This window comes from Arachis stenosperma, chromosome 5 (genome assembly GCF_014773155.1).
Source record: "Arachis stenosperma cultivar V10309 chromosome 5, arast.V10309.gnm1.PFL2, whole genome shotgun sequence".
Taxonomy (NCBI): Eukaryota; Viridiplantae; Streptophyta; class Magnoliopsida; order Fabales; family Fabaceae; genus Arachis; species Arachis stenosperma.
In genome coordinates, this window is record NC_080381.1 from 98,748,317 (window position 1) to 98,767,941 (window position 19,625).

The window sequence follows — 19,625 nt, forward strand, 5'->3', positions numbered from 1 at the left end:
CACCATTCTGGGCGTTTAACGCCAGAAAGGGGTACCAGACTGGCATTAAACGCCAGAAAGGGGTACCAGACTGGCATTAAACGCCAGGAAAGGGAAGAACCTGGCGTAAACGCCAGAAATGGGCACCAGCCCGGCGTTTAACGCCAGAATTGGCTCAAAACGTGTTTTTGAATGCCATTTGGTGCAGGGATGATTTTCCTTGACACCTAAGGATCTGTGGACCCCACAGGATCCCCACCAACCCCCACCACCCTCTCTTCTTCTTCACCATTCACCACTCACCTCCATCCTTTATAAAACCTCACCTACCTCACCATTCAAATTCAAACCACTTTCCCACCCAAACCCACCCATAATGGCCGAAACACAAAGCCATTCCCTTCTTCTCATTCTTCTTCTTCTACTCTCTTCTTTCTTTTGCTCAAGGACGAGCAAACCTTTTAAGTTTGGTGTGGTAAAAGCGTGTTTTTGTTTTTCCATAACCATTTATGGCATCCAAGGCCGGAGAAACCTCTAGAAAGAGGAAAGGGAAGGCAAAAGCTTTCACTCCGAGTCATGGGAGATGGAGAGATTCATCTCAAGGGTGCATCAAGACCACTTCTATGAAGTTGTGGCCATGAAGAAGGGTCAACTTGATCAAAGGTTGGACCAAGTCCTCATAGACATTTATGAAGAGGGCGTTCAATGAAGAGAGATTCAAGAGGGAAGCCGGTTCAACTGAGAAGGCATGACCTTAAGCCCATCACTAAGAAAAGTATGGAGCAAACAAGAGATCCCTCTCATCATGAGATCCCTGAGATACCTCAAGGGATGCACTTTCCTCCACAAGACTACTGGGAGCAACTGAACACCTCCCTAGGAGAATTGAGTTCCAACATGGGACAACTAAGGGTGGAGCACCAAGAACATTCCATCCTCCTCCATGAAATTAGAGAAGATCTAAGAATCATGAGAGAGGAGCAACAAAGACAAGGAAGAGACATTGAGGAGTTCAAGCACTCCATAGGATCTTCAAGAAGAAGAACAAGCCGCCATCACTGAGGTGGACCCGTTCTTTAATCTCCTTGTTCTTTATTTTCCTGTTTTTCGAATTTTAGTGCTTATGTTTATCCATGTTTGTGTCTTATGATCATTAGTGTCTTAGTGTCTATGCCTTAAAGTTATGAATGTCCTATGAATCCATCACCTTTCTTAAATGAAAACTGTTTTTATTACAAAAGAACAAGAAGTACAGGATTTCGAATTTATCTTTAAAACTGGCTTAATTAGTTTGATGTGGTGGCAATGCTTTTTGTTTTCTGAATGTATGCTTGAACAGTGCATATGTCTTTTGAATTTGTTGTTCATGAATGTTAAAATTGTTGGCTCTTGAGAGAATGATGAAAAAGGAGACATGTTACTGAGGATCTGAAAAATCATAAAAATGATTCTTGAAGCAAGAAAAAGCAGTGAATACAAAAAAAAAAAAAGAGAGAAAACGAAAAAAAGAAGAAAGAGAAAAAGAAAGAAAAGGAAAAGAAATAAAGTTGTGATCCAAGGCAAAAAGAGTGTGCTTAAGAACCCTGGACACCTCTAATTGGGGACTCTAGCAAAGCTGAGTCACAATCTGAAAAGGTTCACCCAATTATGTGTCTGTGGCATGTATGTATCCGGTGGTAATACTGGAAGACAGAGTGCTTTGGGCCACGGCCAAGACTCATAAAGTAGCTGTGTTCAAGAATCATCATACTTAACTAGGAGAATCAATAACACTATCTGGATTCTGAGTTCCTAAAGAAGCCAATCATTCTGAATTTCAAAGGATAAAGTGAGATGCCAAAACTGTTTGGAGGCAAAAAGCTACTAGTCCCGCTCATCTAATTTGGAGCTAAGTTTCATTGATAATTTGGAGTCTATAGTATATTCTCTTCTTTTTATCTTATTTGATTTTCAGTTGCTTGGGGACAAGCAACAATTTAAGTTTGGTGTTGTGATGAGCGGATAATTTATACGCTTTTTGGCATTGTTTTTAGTATGTTTTTAGTAGTTTTAGTTGAGTTCTTAGTATATTTGTATTAGTTTTTAGTTAAAATTCACTTTTCTGGACTTTACTATGGGTTTGTGTGTTTTTCTGTGATTTTAGGTATTTTCTGGCTGAAATTGAGGGATCTGAGCAAAAATCTGATTCAGAGACTGAAAAGGACTGCAGATGCTGTTGGATTCTGACCTCCCTGCACTCGAAGTGGATTTTCTGGAGCTACAGAAGCCCAATTGGCGCGCTCTCAACGGCGTTGGAAAGTAGACATCCTGGGCTTTCCAGCAATATATGATAGTCCATACTTTGCCCAAGATTTGATGGCCCAAACCGGCGTTCAAAGTCACCTCAAGAAATTCCAGCGTTAAACGCCGGAACTGGCACCAAAATGGGAGTTAAACGCCCAAACTGGCATAAAAGCTGGCGTTTAACTCCAAGAAGAGTCTCTACACGAAAATGCTTCATTGCTCAGCCAAGCACACACCAAGTGGGCCCGGAAGTGGATTTTTATGTCATTTACTCATCTTTGTACACCTTAGGCTACTAGTTTTCTATAAGTAGGACCTTTTACTATTGTATTAGACATCTTGGTTCTTCTGGTTCCCTCTTGGGGCCGAAACCAATGATCACTCTTGTTCTTATGTATTTTCAACGGTGGAGTTTCTACACACCATAGATTAAGGTGTGGAGCTCTGCTGTACCTCGAGTATTAATGCAATTACTATTGTTCTTCTATTCAATTCCGCTTGTTCTTTGTCCAAGATATCACTTGTTCTTCAACTTGATGAATGTGATGATCCGTGACACTCATCATCATTCTCACTTATGAACAAAGTGACTGACAACCACTTCTGTTCTACAAGCAACAAGGCTCTAGTGTTTATCTCTTGGATTCTTTAACCGGAATCTTCGTGGTATAGGCGAGAACTGATGGCGGCATTCAAGAGAATCCGGAAGGTCTAACCTTGTCTGTGGTATTCTGAGTAGGATTCAATGATTGAATGACTGTGACGTGCTTCAAACTCCTGAGGGCGGGGCGTTAGTGACAGACGCAAAAGAATCACTGGATTCTATTCCGGCCTGATTGAGAACCGACAGATGGATAGCCGTGCCGTGACAGGGTGCGTTGAACATTTCCAATGAGAGGATGGGAGGTAGCCACTGACAATGGTGAAACCCTTGCATAAGCTTGCCATGGAAAGGAGTAAGAAGGATTGGATGAAGACAGTAGGAAAGCAGAGAGACGGAAGGGAAGGCATCTTCATGCGCTTATCTGAAGTTCCTACCAATGAATTACATAAGTATCCCTATCTTTATCTTTATGCTTTATTCGTTTATCACTATACCCATTTGAGTCTGCCTAACTGAGATTTACAAGGTGACCATAGCTTGCTTCATACCAACAATCTCCGTGGGATCGACCCTTACTCACGTAAGGTATTACTTGGACGACCCAGTGCACTTGCTGGTTAGTTGTGTGAAGTTGTAGTGATCACAATTTCGCGCATCAGACGTGCTTCAAACTCCTGAGGGCGGGGCGTTAGTGACAGACGCAAAAGAATCACTGGATTCTATTCCGGCCTGATTGAGAACCGACAGATGGATAGCCGTGCCGTGACAGGGTGCGTTGAACATTTCCAATGAGAGGATGGGAGGTAGCCACTGACAACGGTGAAACCCTACATACAGCTTGCCATGGAAGGAGCCTTGCGTGTTTGATGAAGAAGACAGTAGGAAAGCAGAGATTCAGAAGATGGAGCATCTCCAAAACCCCAGCCTATTCTCCATTACTGCAATACAAGTAACCATTTCATGTTCTTTTGCTTTTTCCAATCAATCCTGATAATTTCTGATATCCTGACTAAGATTTACAAGATAACCATAGCTTGCTTCAAGCCGACAATCTCCGTGGGATCGACCCTTGCTCACGCAAGGTATTACTTGGACGACCCAGTGCACTTGCTGGTTAGTTGTGCGGGATTGCAAAAGTGTGATTGCAATTTCGTGCACCATGGGGCCGTGTGGAAAGGGGGCCAAGGGCACGGGCACAAGTCATCCGTACGCGTGACCCACGCGTACACATCGACGCCCATTCCCCAACTATGCTAAAATCATGTTGGGATATGATGCTACGATTTTAGGAAATTGCACGATCGGCAAAAATTCCTTCCGGCAAGTGCACCAGTTATCGTCAAGTAAAAACTCACAATAGAGTGAGGTCGAATCCCACAAGGATTGGTTGAGTGAGCAATTCGGATTAGAAGTGTGTTCTAGTTGAGCGGAATCAAGATTTAGATGAGAATTGCGGAATGTAAAATTGGCGGGAAACGTAAATGGCAAGAAATTGAAATTGCGGAATCTTAAATTGCATGAATTAAAGAGCGAGAAGCTAAATTGCTGAAATTAAAAAGGGATCGGGGTGATTGCATGAATTTAATTGCAGAATGTAAAGAGAAAGTGGTAGATCAGAAATGGGGAATTCATTGGGTTTCAGGAGATATTGAGATCTCCGAATCAAAACATTTTTATCCCTTCCTCAACCAATGCGTTCACTGAATTTTGCTTGGCAATCTTATATGATTGGATCCCAATCCCTTGGCTCACCAATTCTCTCTAAAAACAAACAAATTCCCAATCCCTTGGTTTAAATGTTCATAAGAAGAGATGACGCTCGATCACTGATTATACCACACAGTTTCATGAACCACAATTGGTAGGATTACATGTCACAATATCCATCCAAACCCCAATCCAATTCACTGTGAGAAAGCTTCTCTAGCATGAATCCTCCATTCCTTTCCCAAGGTTCCGAAGGATTCCAATTATGGATAGTTTCTTTCCCAAGACAACTAACCAATGGAATTAGATCGAGAAGCTTTCTAACAAAAATTCAAGAGAAAAGATTGAAGAAGAAGATAAAAACTATTATTGATTCATTGAATTACATAGAGCTCCCTAACCCAATGAAAGGGGGTTTAGTGAGTCAAAGCTCTGAATTCAATTACAAAAAGTATGAAAACTCCAAAAATGATCCAAAAGTTTTTTTACTAACTTAAATTCTATCCTATTTATACACTTTCTAAATTGAGCTTCTGTTGTGTTTCTTGGGCTTTGAGGCCTTTCCCTGATTTCCTTTTGCTTTGGGTTTATGATCCATAATCCTGATGAGGCTGCTGATCCAATTCTGTAACATTCATTGAGCCAACTTAGTGATAATCAAGTAATGACACATGACTCAACAAATTGAAATTCCAGACTCATCAATTCTTCAGGCCCAATCCCATAAACCATGATATTCAATTGGGTTTCATACCAGAGTACGTTTAAGTTAATGTTTGTGCTCAAATGCTAACTTAAAACTGCAATATCTTTGGCCCAGAAACCTTTTCAAATAGTGGCGTTTAAGTTGCAGTTTAAGCTTAAACTGCAACTTAAACGCCAGACACTTCCAGTGATGCCTTTTGTGGAAGCACGTTTAAGTTCCAGTTTAAACTGGAACTTAAACGTTGGACACTCCTGGAGGTGGTATAACTCAAGCACGTTTAAGCTTCAGTTTAAGGTTAAACTGAAGCTTAAACGTGGAAATGGAAGAAAGCAACCCTGGAGGGTAAAGTAGTCGAACACGTTTAAGCTTCAGTTTAAGGTTAAACTGAAGCTTAAACGTGGAAATGGAAGAAAGCAACCCTGGAGTGTGGAATGGTCGAACACGTTTAAGCTTCAGTTTAAGGTTAAACTGAAGCTTAAACGTGGAAATGAAGAAAGCAACCCTGGAGGAGAATTTTGGTCGAACACGTTTAAGCTCCAGTTTAAGGTTAAACTGAAGCTTAAACGTGGAAATGGCTCCCTGGTGCATTTCTTATTTCTGGCGTTTAACTTCCAGTTTAAGGTTAAACTGGAGGTTAAACGCCACTTTCAGCCTTTCCTCAGCTTTCATGATTTTGGCGTTTAAGCTCCAGTTTAAGCTTAAACTGGAGCTTTGGTAGCGCGAAATTGTGATCACTACAACTTCACACAACTAACCAGCAAGTGCACTGGGTCGTCCAAGTAATACCTTACGTGAGTAAGGGTCGATCCCACGGAGATTGTTGGTATGAAGCAAGCTATGGTCACCTTGTAAATCTCAGTCAGGCAGACTCAAATGGGTATAGTGGTATACGAATAAAGCATAAAGATAAAGATAGAGGTACTTATGTAATTCATTGGTAGGAACTTCAGATAAGCGTATGAAGATGCCTTCCCTTCCGTCTCTCTGCTTTCCTACTGTCTTCATCCAATCCTTCTTACTCCTTTCCATGGCAAGCTTGTGTAGGGTTTCACCGTTGTCAGTGGCTACCTCCCATCCTCTCAGTGAAAATGTTCCCATGCTCTGTCACAGCATATGGCTAATCAGCTGTCGGTTCTCGGTCAGGCCGGAATAGAATCCATTGATTCTTTTGCGTCTGTCACTAATGCCCCGCCTGCTAGGAGTTTGAAGCACGTCACAGTCATTCAATCATTGAATCCTACTCAGAATACCACAGACAAGGTTTAGACCTTCCGGATTCTCTTGAATGCCGCCATCAGTTCTTGCCTATACCACGAAGATTCCGGTTAAAGAATCCAAGAGATATTCACTAGAGCCTTGGTTGCTTGTAGAACAAAAGTGGTTGTCAGTCACCTTGTTCATAGGTGAGAATGATGATGAGTGTCACGGATCATCACATTCATCAAGTTGAAGAACAAGTGATATCTTGGACAAAGAACAAGCGGAATTGAATAGAAGAACAATAGTAATTGCATTAATACTCGAGGTACAGCAGAGCTCCACACCTTAATCTATGGTGTGTAGAAACTCCACCATTGAAAATACATAAGAACAAGGTCTAGGCATGGCCGTGAGGCCAGCCTCCCAATGATCTAAGAACTAGATGTCCAAAGATGAAAATACAATAGTAAAAGGTCCTACTTATAGAAAACTAGTAGCCTAGGGTGTACAGAGATGAGTAAATGACATAAAAATCCACTTCCGGGCCCACTTGGTGTGTGCTTGGGCTGAGCAATGAAGCAATTTCGTGTAGAGACTCTTCTTGGAGTTAAACGCCAGCTTTTATGCCAGTTTGGGCGTTTAACTCCCATTTTGATGCCAGTTCCGGCGTTTAACGCTGGAATTCCTGAGGGTGACTTTGAACGCCGGTTTGGGCTATCAAATCTTGGGCAAAGTATGGACTATCATATATTGCTGGAAAGCCCAGGATGTCTACTTTCCAACGCCGTTGAGTGCGCGCCAATTGGGCTTCTGTAGCTCCGGAAAATCCACTTCGAGTGCAGGGAGGTCAGAATCCAACAGCATCTGCAGTCCTTTTCAGTCTCTGAATAAGATTTTTGCTCAGGTCCCTCAATTTCAGCCAGAAAATACCTGAAATCACAGAAAAACACACAAACTCATAGTAAAGTCCAGAAAAGTGAATTTTAACTAAAAACTAATAAAAAGTATACTAAAAACTAACTAAAACTACTAAAAACATACTAAAAACAATGCCAAAAAGGGTACAAATTATCCGCTCATCACAACACCAAACTTAAATTGTTGCTTGTCCTCAAGCAACTGAAAATCAAATAAGATAAAAAGAAGAGAATATACTATAGACTCCAAATTATCAATGAAACTTAGCTCCACATTAGATGAGCGGGACTAGTAGCTTTTTGCCTCCGAACAGTTTTGGCACCTCACTTTATCCTTTGAAATTCAGAACGATTGTCATCTTTAGGAACTCAGAATCCAGATAGTGTTATTGATTCTCTTAGTTAAGTATGATGATTCTTGAACACAGCTACTTATTGAGTCTTGGCCGTGGCCCAAAGCACTCTGTCTTCCAGTATTACCACCGGATACATACATGCCACAGACACATAATTGGGTGAACCTTTTCAGATTGTGACTCAGCTTTGCTAAAGTCCCCAATTAGAGGTGTCCAAGGTTCTTAAGCTCACTCTTTTTGCCTTGGATCACAACTTTATTTCTTTCTTTTTCTTTTCTTTTTCTTTCTCCCCTTTTTTTCGTTTTTCTCCTTCTTTTTTTTTTTTGTATTCACTGCTTTTTCTTGCTTCAAGAATCATTTTTATGATTTTTCAGATCCTCAGTAACATGTCTCCTTTTTCATCATTCTTTCAAGAGCCAACAATTTTAACATTCATGAACAACAAATTCAAAAGACATATGCACTGTTCAAGCATACATTCAGAAAACAAAAAGTATTGCCACCACATCAAACTAATTAAGCTAGTTTTAAAGATGAATTCGAAATCCTGTACTTCTTGTTCTTTTGTGATAAAAACAGTTTTCATTTAAGAAAGGTGATGGATTCATAGGACATTCATAACTTTAAGGCATAGACACTAAGACACTAATGATCATAAGACACAAACATGGACAAACATAAGCATAAATTTTTGAAAAACAGAAAAATAAAGAACAAGGAGATTAAAGAACGGGTCCACCTTAGTGATGGCGGCTTGTTCTTCCTCTTGAAGGTCTTATGGAGTGTTTGAGCTCCTCAATGTCTCTTCTTTGCCTTTGTTGCTCCTCTCTCATGATTTTTTTTTATCTTCTCTAATTTCATGGAGGAGGATGGAATGTTCTTGGTGCTCCACCCTTAGTTGTCCCATGTTGGAACTCATTTCTCCTAGGGAGGTGTTCAGTTGCTCCCAATAGTCTTGTGGAGGAAAGTGCATCCCTTGAGGCATCTCAGGGATCTCATGATGAGAGGGGTCTCTTGTTTGCTCCATCATTTTCTTAGTGATGGGCTTGAGGTCATGCCTTCTCAGTTGAACTGGCTTCCCTCTTGAATCTCTCTTTCATTGAGCGCCCTCTTCATAAATATCTATGAGGACTTGGTCCAACCTTTGATCAAAGTTGACCCTTCTTCATGGCCACAACTTTATAGAAGTGGTCTTGATGCACCCTTGAGATGAATCTCTCCATCTCCCATGACTCGGAGGAGGAGGCTTTTGCCTTCCCTTTCCTCTTTCTAGATGTTTCTCCGGCCTTGGATGCCATAAATGGTTATGGAAAAACAAAAAGCAATGCTTTTATCACACCAAACTTAAAAGGTTTGCTCGTCCTCGAGCAAAAGAAGAAAGAAGAGAGTAGAAGAAGAAGAAATGGAGGAGAGGTGTTGAGGTGATTGGTGAAGAAGAGAGAGAGTGGTGGGGTAGGTGGGGATCCTGTGGGGTCCACAGATCCTGAGGTGTCAAGGAAAAGTCATCCCTGCACCAAATGGCATTCAAAATCATGTTTTGAGCCATTTCTGGCGTTAAACGCCGGGCTGGTGCCCATTCCTGGCGTTTAACGCCAGGTTCTTGCCCTTTTCTGGCATTTAACGCCAGTCTGGTGCCCCTTTCTGGCGTTAAACGCCCAGAATGGTGCCAGACTGGGCGTTAAACGCCCAACTGCTAGCCTCACTGGCGTTTAAACGCCAGTGGGTTCTTCCTCCAGGGTGTGCTGTTTTTCTTCCTGTTTTTCATTCTGTTTTTGCTTTTTCAATTGATTTTGTGACTTCTCATGATCATCAACCTACAAAAAACATAAAATAACAGAAGAAAATAGATAAAATATAACATTGGGTTGCCTCCCAACAAGCGCTTCTTTAATGTCAGTAGCTTGACAGATGGCTCTCATGGAGCCTCACATTTTCTCAGAGCAATGTTGGAACCTCCCAACACCAAACTTAGAGTTTGAATGTGGGGGTTCAACACCAAACTTAGAGTTTGGTTGTGGCCTCCCAACACCAAACTTAGAGTTTGACTGTGGGGGCTCTGTTTGACTCTGATTTGAGAGAAGCTCTTCATGCTTCCTCTCCATGGTGACAGAGGGATATCCTTGAGCCTTAAACACAAAGGATTCTTCATTCACTTGAATGATCAGTTCGCCTCTATCAACATCAATCACAGCCTTTGCTGTGGCTAGGAAGGGTCTGCCAAGGATGATGGTTTCATCCATGCACTTCCCAGTCTCTAGGACTATAAAATCAGTAGGGATGTAATGGTTTTCAATTTTCACCAAAACATCCTCTACAAGTCCGTGAGCTTGTTTTCTTGAGTTGTCTGCCATCTCTAATGAGATTCTTGCAGCTTGCACCTCAAAGATTCCTAGCTTCTCCATTACAGAGAGAGGCATGAGGTTTACACTTGACCCTAAGTCACACAGAGCCTTCTTGAAGGTCATGGTGCCTATGGTACAAGGTATTGAAAACTTCCCAGGATCTTGTCTCTTTTGAGGTAATTCCTGCCTAGACAAGTCGTCCAGTTCTTTGGTGAGCAAAGGAGGTTCATTCTCCCAAGTCTCATTTCCAAATAACTTGTCATTTAGCTTCATGATTGCTCTAAGGTATTTAGCAACTTGCTCTTCAATGACATACTCATCCTCTTCAGAGGAAGAATACTCATCAGAGCTCATGAAAGGCAGAAGTAAGTCCAATGGAATCTCTATGGTCTCATTTTGAGCCTCAGATTCCCATGGTTCCTCATTGGGGAACTCAGTGGAGGTCAGTGCACGCCCATTGAGGTCTTCCTCAGTGGCGTTCACTTCCTCTCCTTCCTCTCCAAATTCGGCAATGTTGATGGCCTTGCACTCTCCTTTTGGATTTTCTTCTGTGTTGCTTGGGAGAGTACTAGGAGGGAGTTCAGTAATTTTCTTGCTCAGCTGTCCCACTTGTGCCTCCAAATTCCTAATGGAGGACCTTGTTTCAGTCATGAAACTTTGAGTGGTTTTGATTAGATCAGAGACCATAGTTGCTAAGTCAGAGGGGTTCTGTTTAGAATTCTCTGTCTGTTGCTGAGAAGATGATGGAAAAGGCTTGCTATTGCTAAACCTATTTCTTCCACCATTATTGTTGTTAAAACCTTGTTGAGGTCTTTCTTGATTCTTCCATGAGAAATTTGGGTGATTTCTCCATGAAGAATTATAGGTGTTTCCATAGGGTTCTCCTAGGTAATTCACCTCTTCCATTGAAGGGTTCTCAGGATCATAGGCTTCTTCTTCAGATGAAGCGTCCTTAGTACTGCTTGGTGTATTTTGCATTCCAGACAGACTTTGAGAAATCAAATTGACTTGTTGAGTCAATATCTTGTTCTGAGCCAATATGGCATTCAGAGCATCAATCTCAAGAACTCCTTTCTTCTGATTAGTCCCATTGTTCACAGGATTCCTGTCAGAAGTGTACATGAATTGGTTATTTGCAACCATTTCAATCAGCTCTTGAGCTTCTGTAGGCGTCTTCTTCAGATGAAGAGATCCTCCAGCAGAGCTCCAAAGACATCTTGGATAGTTCAGAGAGACCATCATAGAAAATACCTATGATGCTCCATTCAGAAAGCATGTCAGACGGACATTTTCTGATCAATTGTTTGTATCTTTCCCAAGCTTCATAGAGGGATTCTCCATCCTTCTGTCTGAAGGTTTGGACTTCCACTCTAAGCTTACTCAATTTTTGAGGTGGAAAGAACTTTGCCAAGAAGGCATTGACTAGCTTTTCCCATGAGTCCAGGCTTTCTTTAGGTTGTGAGTCCAACCATGTCCTAGCTATGTCTCTTACAGCAAAAGGGAATAGCATAAGTCTGTAGACCTCAGGGTCTACCCCATTAGTCTTGACAGTGTCACAGATTTGCAAGAATTCAGCTAAAAACTGATGAGGATCTTCCAATGGAAGTCCATGAAACTTGCAATTCTGTTGTATTAGAGAAACTAATTGAGGCTTAAGCTCAAAGTTGTTTGCTCCAATGGCAGGGATAGAGATGCTTCTCCCATAGAAGTCGGGAGTAGGTGCAGTAAAGTCACCCAGCACCTTCCTTGCATTGTTTGCATTGTTGTTGTTTTCGGCTGCCATGTCTTCTTCTTCTTTGAAGATTTCTGTTAGGTCCTCTGTAGAGAGTTGTGCCTTAGCTTCTCTTAGCTTTCGCTTCAAGGTCCTTTCAGGTTCAGGGTCAGCTTCAACAAGAATGCCTTTGTCTTTGTTCCTGCTCATATGAAAGAGAAGAGAACAAGAAAATGTGGAATCCTCTATGTCACAGTATAGAGATTCCTTGAGGTGTCAGAGGAAAAGAAAAGTAGAAGACAGAAGTAGAAAATTCGAACTTATCAAAGGAGATGGAGTTCGAATTTTGCATTAAGGGATAGTGTTAGTCCATAAATAGAAGGATGTGAGAAGAAGGGAGACAATTTTCGAAAATTAAGTAAAAGATTTTGAAAACATTTTGAAAAACACTAATTGATTTTCGAAAACAAAAGTGGGAAAGAAGTAAAATGATTTTTGAAAAAGATTTTGAAATTAGAAATTAAAAAGATTTGATTGAAAACTATTTTGAAAAAGATGTGGTTGAGAAGATATGATTGGTTTTTAAAAGATGTGATTGAGAAGATATGATTTGAAAAACATTTTAAAAAGATTTGATTTTAAAAATTAATGACTTGCCTATCAAGAAAATATATGATTCAAACATTAAACCTTTCTCAACAGAAAAGGCAACATACTTGAAATGTTGAATCAAATCATTAATTGATAGCAAGTATCTTTGAAAAAGGAAAGAAATTGATTTTGAAAACATTTGATTGAAAAGATATGATTTGAAAAAGATTTGATTTTGAAAAACTTTAAAAACTTGAAAAAAAAAATCGATTTGAAAACAAAATCTTCCCTCTTGTGCCATCCTGGCGTTAAACGCCCAGAATGGTGCACATTCTGGCGTTTAACGCCCAAAATGCTACCCTTTTGGGCGTTAAACGCCCAACCAGGTACCCTGGCTGGCGTTTAAATGCCAGTCTGTCCTTCTTCACTGGGCGTTTTGAACGCCCAGCTTTTTCTGTGCAATTCCTCTGCTGTATGTTCTGAATCTTCAATTCTCTGTATTATTGACTTGAGAAGACACAAATTAAAAATATTTTTGGATTTTTAATAATCAAAATGCAATTAAAATCAAATAACAATGCATGCAAGACACCAAACTTAGCAGTTTGTATACTACTGACACTAATGAGAATGCATATGGAAAACAACAAAACACTCAAGTCAAGAGAATTCAAAGATCAGAGTAAGAAATAATCAAGAATTACTTGAAGATCCTTAAGACACATGAATGAATGCATGCAATTGACACCAAACTTAAGATGAGACTCTAGACTCAAACAAGAAACATAAAATATTTTTGGTTTTTATGATTTTGTAATTTTTTTTTTGTGCTTTTTCGAAAATTAAGTGAAAAAGAAAATAAAGGTATCAAAATTCTTAATGAGAATTCCAGGAATCATGCAATGTTAGTCTAAAGCTTTAGTCTAAAGGAATTAGACATAGCTAGCCAAGCTTCAGCAGGACATTGCATTCAAGAGCTAAATTGATGAGGATCAATCAGCTTTGGTGATGATAAGAACATCACCTTGAAACACTAGAATTCATTCTTAAGAATTCTGAAAAAAAATACCCAATCTAAGCAACAAGATGAACCGTCAGTTGTCCATACTCGAACAATCCCCGGCAACGGCGCCAAAAACTTGGTAGCGCGAAATTGTGATCACTACAACTTCACACAACTAACCAGCAAGTGCACTGGGTCGTCCAAGTAATACCTTACGTGAGTAAGGGTCGATCCCACGGAGATTATTGGTATGAAGCAAGCTATGGTCACCTTGTAAATCTCAGTCAGGCAGACTCAAATGGGTATAGTGGTATACGAATAAAGCATAAAGATAAAGATAGAGGTACTTATGTAATTCATTGGTAGGAACTTCAGATAAGCGTATGAAGATGCCTTCCCTTCCGTCTCTCTGCTTTCCTACTGTCTTCATCCAATCCTTCTTACTCTTTTCCATGGCAAGCTTGTGTAGGGTTTCACCGTTGTCAGTGGCTACCTCCCATCCTCTCAGTGAAAATGTTCCCATGCTCTGTCACAGCATATGGCTAATCAGCTGTCGGTTCTCGGTCAGGCCGGAATAGAATCCATTGATTCTTTTGCGTCTGTCACTAACACCCCGCCTGCTAGGAGTTTGAAGCACGTCACAGTCATTCAATCATTGAATCCTACTCAGAATACCACAGACAAGGTTTAGACCTTCCGGATTCTCTTGAATGCCGCCATCAGTTCTTGCCTATACCACGAAGATTCCGGTTAAAGAATCCAAGAGATATTCACTAGAGCCTTGGTTGCTTGTAGAACAAAAGTGGTTGTCAGTCACCTTGTTCATAGGTGAGAATGATGATGAGTGTCACGGATCATCACATTCATCAAGTTGAAGAACAAGTGATATCTTGGACAAAGAACAAGCGGAATTGAATAGAAGAACAATAGTAATTGCATTAATACTCGAGGTACAGCAGAGCTCCACACCTTAATCTATGGTGTGTAGAAACTCCACCGTTGAAAATACATAAGAACAAGGTCTAGGCATGGCCGTGAGGCCAGCCTCCCAATGATCTAAGAACTAGATGTCCAAAGATGAAAATACAATAGTAAAAGGTCCTACTTATAGAAAACTAGTAGCCTAGGGTGTACAGAGATGAGTAAATGACATAAAAATCCACTTCCGGGCCCACTTGGTGTGTGCTTGGGCTGAGCAATGAAGCAATTTCGTGTAGAGACTCTTCTTGGAGTTAAACGCCAGCTTTTATGCCAGTTTGGGCGTTTAACTCCCATTTTGAAGCCAGTTCCGGCGTTTAACGCTGGAATTCTTGAGGGTGACTTTGAACGCCGGTTTGGGCCATCAAATCTTGGGCAAAGTATGGGAGCGTGCCAATTGGGCTTCTGTAGCTCCAGAAAATCCACTTCGAGTGCAGGGAGGTCAGAATCCAACAGCATCTGCAGTCCTTTTCAGTCTCTGAATCAGATTTTTGCTCAGGTCCCTCAATTTCAGCCAGAAAATACCTGAAATCACAGAAAAACACACAAACTCATAGTAAAGTCCAGAAAAGTGAATTTTAACTAAAAACTAATAAAAAGTATACTAAAAACTAACTAAAACTACTAAAAACATACTAAAAACAATGCCAAAAAGGGTACAAATTATCCGCTCATCAAGCTTAAACGCCACTGATAGTTCCCAGCATTATGTGGCTTGGCAGTTTAAGTTCCAGTTTAAGCTTAAACTGGAACTTAAACTCCACATGTGATATTCAAGCTTCCTTTATTGATTTTGTTGCTTCCTTGCCTAGCCTCTTCTTCCCTGAAATCATCCAAACAACTGCATCAAAGTCTTGCAAAATTTCATGAGAAATCTTCCATTCATAGCATTCAAGTAATATAACTAAAAACTCATGGAATTTGCATCAAAATCATACTGTTTGGATGGTTCATTGCTTTGTTATTCATTTAACCATTCTTGGTTACTTTAAGCTCAAGAAAATGCATAAAACAACTAAAACTAACAGAAAAATGCTAGTGAAACTAGCCTAAGATGCCTTGGCATCACAACACCAAACTTAATACTTGCTTGTCCCTAAGCAAGTCCTGAGTTATTTGAGAAGAAAGTATGAAACAGAAAGCAATTACATTGGCTATATTAGCAAGCGTTTGAAGTTCATCAGAAGGGTTTTATGCAGAAAGTTGCAGCATCACTTTTTCATTCTTATCAGGTAAGATTATCACTTTTTCATTGCATCCATCAAACACTGCTACGGCCTCTTGTTATTCTTATGTCCTTGGCACTTTTCCCTTCTTTGTTTTTCTTTTTCTTAGAGCTCCTTTGCTCCTTGTTTGCTCAGTGTCATGTGTTGCACAAGCCTTTGGCATTTTCTTTTTCTTATCAGTGCACTACACATATCCACTACAGGCATTTTAGTTCACATTTCTTCTTGAGACATTGGTGCCCAGCACCTCTTTGTGTGACTAAATGTTTTGTATTTAGGTTGCTCTTGATAATGGACTTTTGATTGATAATCCTGGGTTAGTTAACCCAAGTTACCAAGTGTTGAAACACTCCTCAGAACCTATTCATCCAAGCATATCCTTAATACATAAACACCACAAGCATTTGTCTCAGAAGTTCAAACCATTGGTACCTAGCTTATTTTCTCAATTTTTTTTTTTTGCTTTTTGGTTGCCCTTTTTCAGTGGCTTTTTCTTCTTCTTTTTCTTTTTCATGGCCAAAGACATTTATTCATCAAGATCCATAGACAGTATTCAAACTTCTACACAAAAATGATAATTCTACACTCAATTTCCAGTGATCTGACTAAACAATCAAGCATGCATACCACCACTTAATTCTACTTGATTTGTCACTAATTGAGCCAAGATACTTTTGTTCAAACTTTTCTTTTATTTTTGGAAACAGAACAAGCATGGCAAGCATTTGTTTAAGAAGGTGAAGTTATATCCAAACATCTAGGCATTCACTTTATTCAAAGCAGTAAACCAACACTCATACTAAAAACTTCACATTCCAGAAAGATTCAACAATTACAGTTTAAACCAGAACAAGCATGCTTTTGTTTGCCTTTTAAAGAATGGTCAAGGAACAACACCACCTTGTGAAATTTCTTGTTTTCTCTTTGTTGCCAGGAAACAATTTGATTTCTCCTTCTTCTCCTAGTTATTGCTTCATGTTCTTTCTAAGATCCTTGTTTCCTTTCCTGCAAAGAGTGATGAAGTTGCTTGCTTCTCAAGCACTTGAGTGGTTAGCTCAACTATGTATGGGCAAGTGTCTGAGTCTTAAGTTGGTGTGTGAACACCAAACTTAGTCTCCTACTTACTCCTCTGCTCTTTGAATCCTTGAATTCTCCTTGGAATGAAGTTGCTGCTAAGGATTTTAAGCATTTCTGTGATTGCTTAGAATGGTTGTTCCTTTCATATAATTCAAAGGTTGTTGTGTTCAGTTAATCTGTATGGTGGAACACCAAACTTAGAGTCACACATTCCTCTTTGAATTATTGATCCACGAATTCATTGTTTGGTGTGAAACACCAAACTTAATTCTTTGCAATGCACAGAAACTACATCACCTTTTTATTGAAACAAATAAAAGAAACAGCAAAGGAGTATTACCTCAGGTTGGGTTGCCTCCCAACAAGCGCTTCTTTAACGTCACTAGCTTGACGGTTGTCCCTTGTTAGGGTGGATTGTAGTGCTTGATGTCCTCTCCTCTCACTATGAAAACGTCCCCATTTGATTCCTTCATGATTTCCAAATGTTCCATAGAAAGAACTTTCCTGATTGTGAACACTTGAGGGAGCTGGGAAGGAATAGTTTTGAGGCCAGGTGGGATTGGCAGATAATTACTTGATATCACTTTATCTCCCAGAGAGAAACCTTCAGTGGGAATTTTCTTGTTTCTCCACCCTCTTGGCAATTTCTTTACAATTCTTCCCTCTCTCTTGAGGATTTCTTCATTGACCCTTATGCCAGGAGGATCCTTCTGAGCTGTTTCTATTGATTCTTGTGGCTTTAACTCTTGCAATTCTTGTTTGCCTTCCAAGGACTGTTTCAGAGTTTCAGCTGTTGGATTGCTTTCCTCCAAACAGAGATGGCTACTATCATCCTTAGGCTTTTCAGGTTCTGGTTTAGGCTCAGATGCAGGTTTGAAAACATGGAGAATGAGCTGTTCATCATGTATTCTCAAAATTAGCTCTCCTTGTTCTACATCTATGAGCGCTCTAGCAGTGGCTAGAAATGGCCTTCCCAGAATGATAGGGTGTAGGTAGCTTTCCTCCATGTCTAAAATGACAAAGTCTGTGGGGAAGAAATAATTTCCCACTTTCACCAGCACATTCTCAACTACCCCTTCAGCTTGCTTCTGAGTTTTGTCAGCCAGTTGTATGATTACATCAGTGGATCTCACCTCATTCAGTTGTAGCCTCTTCATAAGAGTCAGAGGCATCACATTTATGCTAGCTCCTAGATCACAGAATCCTCTGTCAATTTTTGTTTCCCCTATGATGCAGGGGATATGAAAACTTCCTGGGTCTATTTTCTTAGAGACTATGTCCTTCTTGATGAGGGCACTGCATTCTTTGTTCATTATTACAGTTTGTCCTCCCTTCAAAACTCTTTTCTTGCTCAGCAATTCCTTCAAATACTTGATATGTGTAGGCATCTGCTAGAGAATCTCAAGAAAGGGAATATTGATATGGAGAGACTTAAATGTCTCTAAAAACCTTGAATATGTTTTCCCTTTTTCACCTCCTCCTAACCTCTGAGGAAATGGTGCTTTTGGTTGGTATGTTTCCAGCATGCCTTTATTTTGCAGTTCCTTGGCTTGCTCAGTTTCACTTTCCTGCTTAGCTTCTTCCACACCTTCCTTCAAGATTTCTGGCTCCTGTTCTGAGGGTCTGATTCCTTCTTCTTCTGAGACTTCCTTCAATATGGTGATGGCCTTGCATTCTTCCCATCTCACTCCCTTTTGTTCCCCTTTAGGATTCTTTTCTGTGTCACTAGGGAACACTGCAGTTGACTTGGGGGCCTGTTGAGATAGCTCTCCTACTCGAGACTCCATCCTCTTGAGTTTTTCACCATGGTTCCTTAAGGTAGATCTCACATCATCCCTAAAGCTTTTCAACTCACTTATGTCCTGACCCATGTTTGCAAGCATTCCTTCTATCCTGTTTAATTGATCTTGAAATTGTTGGTTCGGATTAGGTTGGGCAGGTTGATTATTTTGGCCATGATATGGTGGTTGGGAGTAAGTGTTTTGTGTGGCTTGGTATGATCTTTGGTTGGAGTTTTGGTATGTGGAATTGTTATGTTGGTTGGGGTTGTAAGGTTTGTGGTTTTGTGGTTGGGTTTGCTGGTTTCCCCACCCAAAGTTTGGGTGGTTTTTCCAGCCTGGGTTGTAAGTGTTGGAATGTGGATCATATGGTTGCCTTTGTTGATTTCCCACATAGTTGGCCTCTTTCCAATCACCTCCTTCAGTGCTTACTTCCTTTTGATCTTGTGTGTGTATTGCAGCCACTTGATTTGTTTCTAATTTCCTGGTGAGCTCTGCTAGTTGCTTGGCAAACACCTTGTTTTGGGCTAGAATTGTATCAACATGGTTCAGCTCCATGACTCCCTTAGTGTTGTGTCTCTCTGAAGCATAGTAGTACTCATTCTCAGCCACTGTCTCAATCACTTCAATGGCTTCTTCCACAGTCTTTTTCCTGTTCAATGAACCTCCTGATGAATGGTCTACAACCTTCCTTGATTCATAAGAAAGTCCATCATAGAAAATATGCAATTGCACCCAGTCATGGAACATGTCTGGTGGGCATTTCCTTGTCAAATCCTTGAACCTCTCCTATGCCTCGTAGAGAGTTTCACCATCTTGTTGTCTAAAAGTCTGAACCTCAGATCGAAGCCTATTGACCTTTTGTGGGGGTAGAAACGTGCCAGAAACTTGCTTTCCACCTCATCCCAGGTTGTTAGGCTCCCCCTTGGGAATGATTCCAGCCACTTAGCTGCCTTGTCCCTAAGTGAAAATGGGAACAAGAGCAGTTTATAGGCATCTTCCTGGACTCCATTGGACTTCACAGTGTCGCAAATTCTCAGGAATTTTGTGAGATGTTGGTTTGGATCTTCATTAGCACTCCCACCAAATGAACAATGATTCTCCACCAGTGATATTAGCTGTGGTTTGTGTTCAAAATTGTTGGCCTGAATGGGTGGTTTCTGAATG

At 40.5% G+C, this 19,625-nt stretch overlaps 2 non-coding genes across 2 annotated transcripts; both read left to right on the forward strand.

Annotated features, from left to right (window-relative positions):
* The first annotated feature begins 11,364 nt into the window (after positions 1–11,364).
* Positions 11,365–11,472, forward strand: LOC130983890 (small nucleolar RNA R71). Its single transcript, XR_009087859.1, has one exon. It is a non-coding gene; the product is annotated as a small nucleolar RNA R71 (small nucleolar RNA).
* A 7,734-nt stretch (positions 11,473–19,206) lies between these two features.
* LOC130984000 (small nucleolar RNA R71) lies at positions 19,207–19,310 on the forward strand. Its single transcript, XR_009087963.1, has one exon. It is a non-coding gene; the product is annotated as a small nucleolar RNA R71 (small nucleolar RNA).
* The last annotated feature ends 315 nt before the right edge of the window (positions 19,311–19,625 follow it).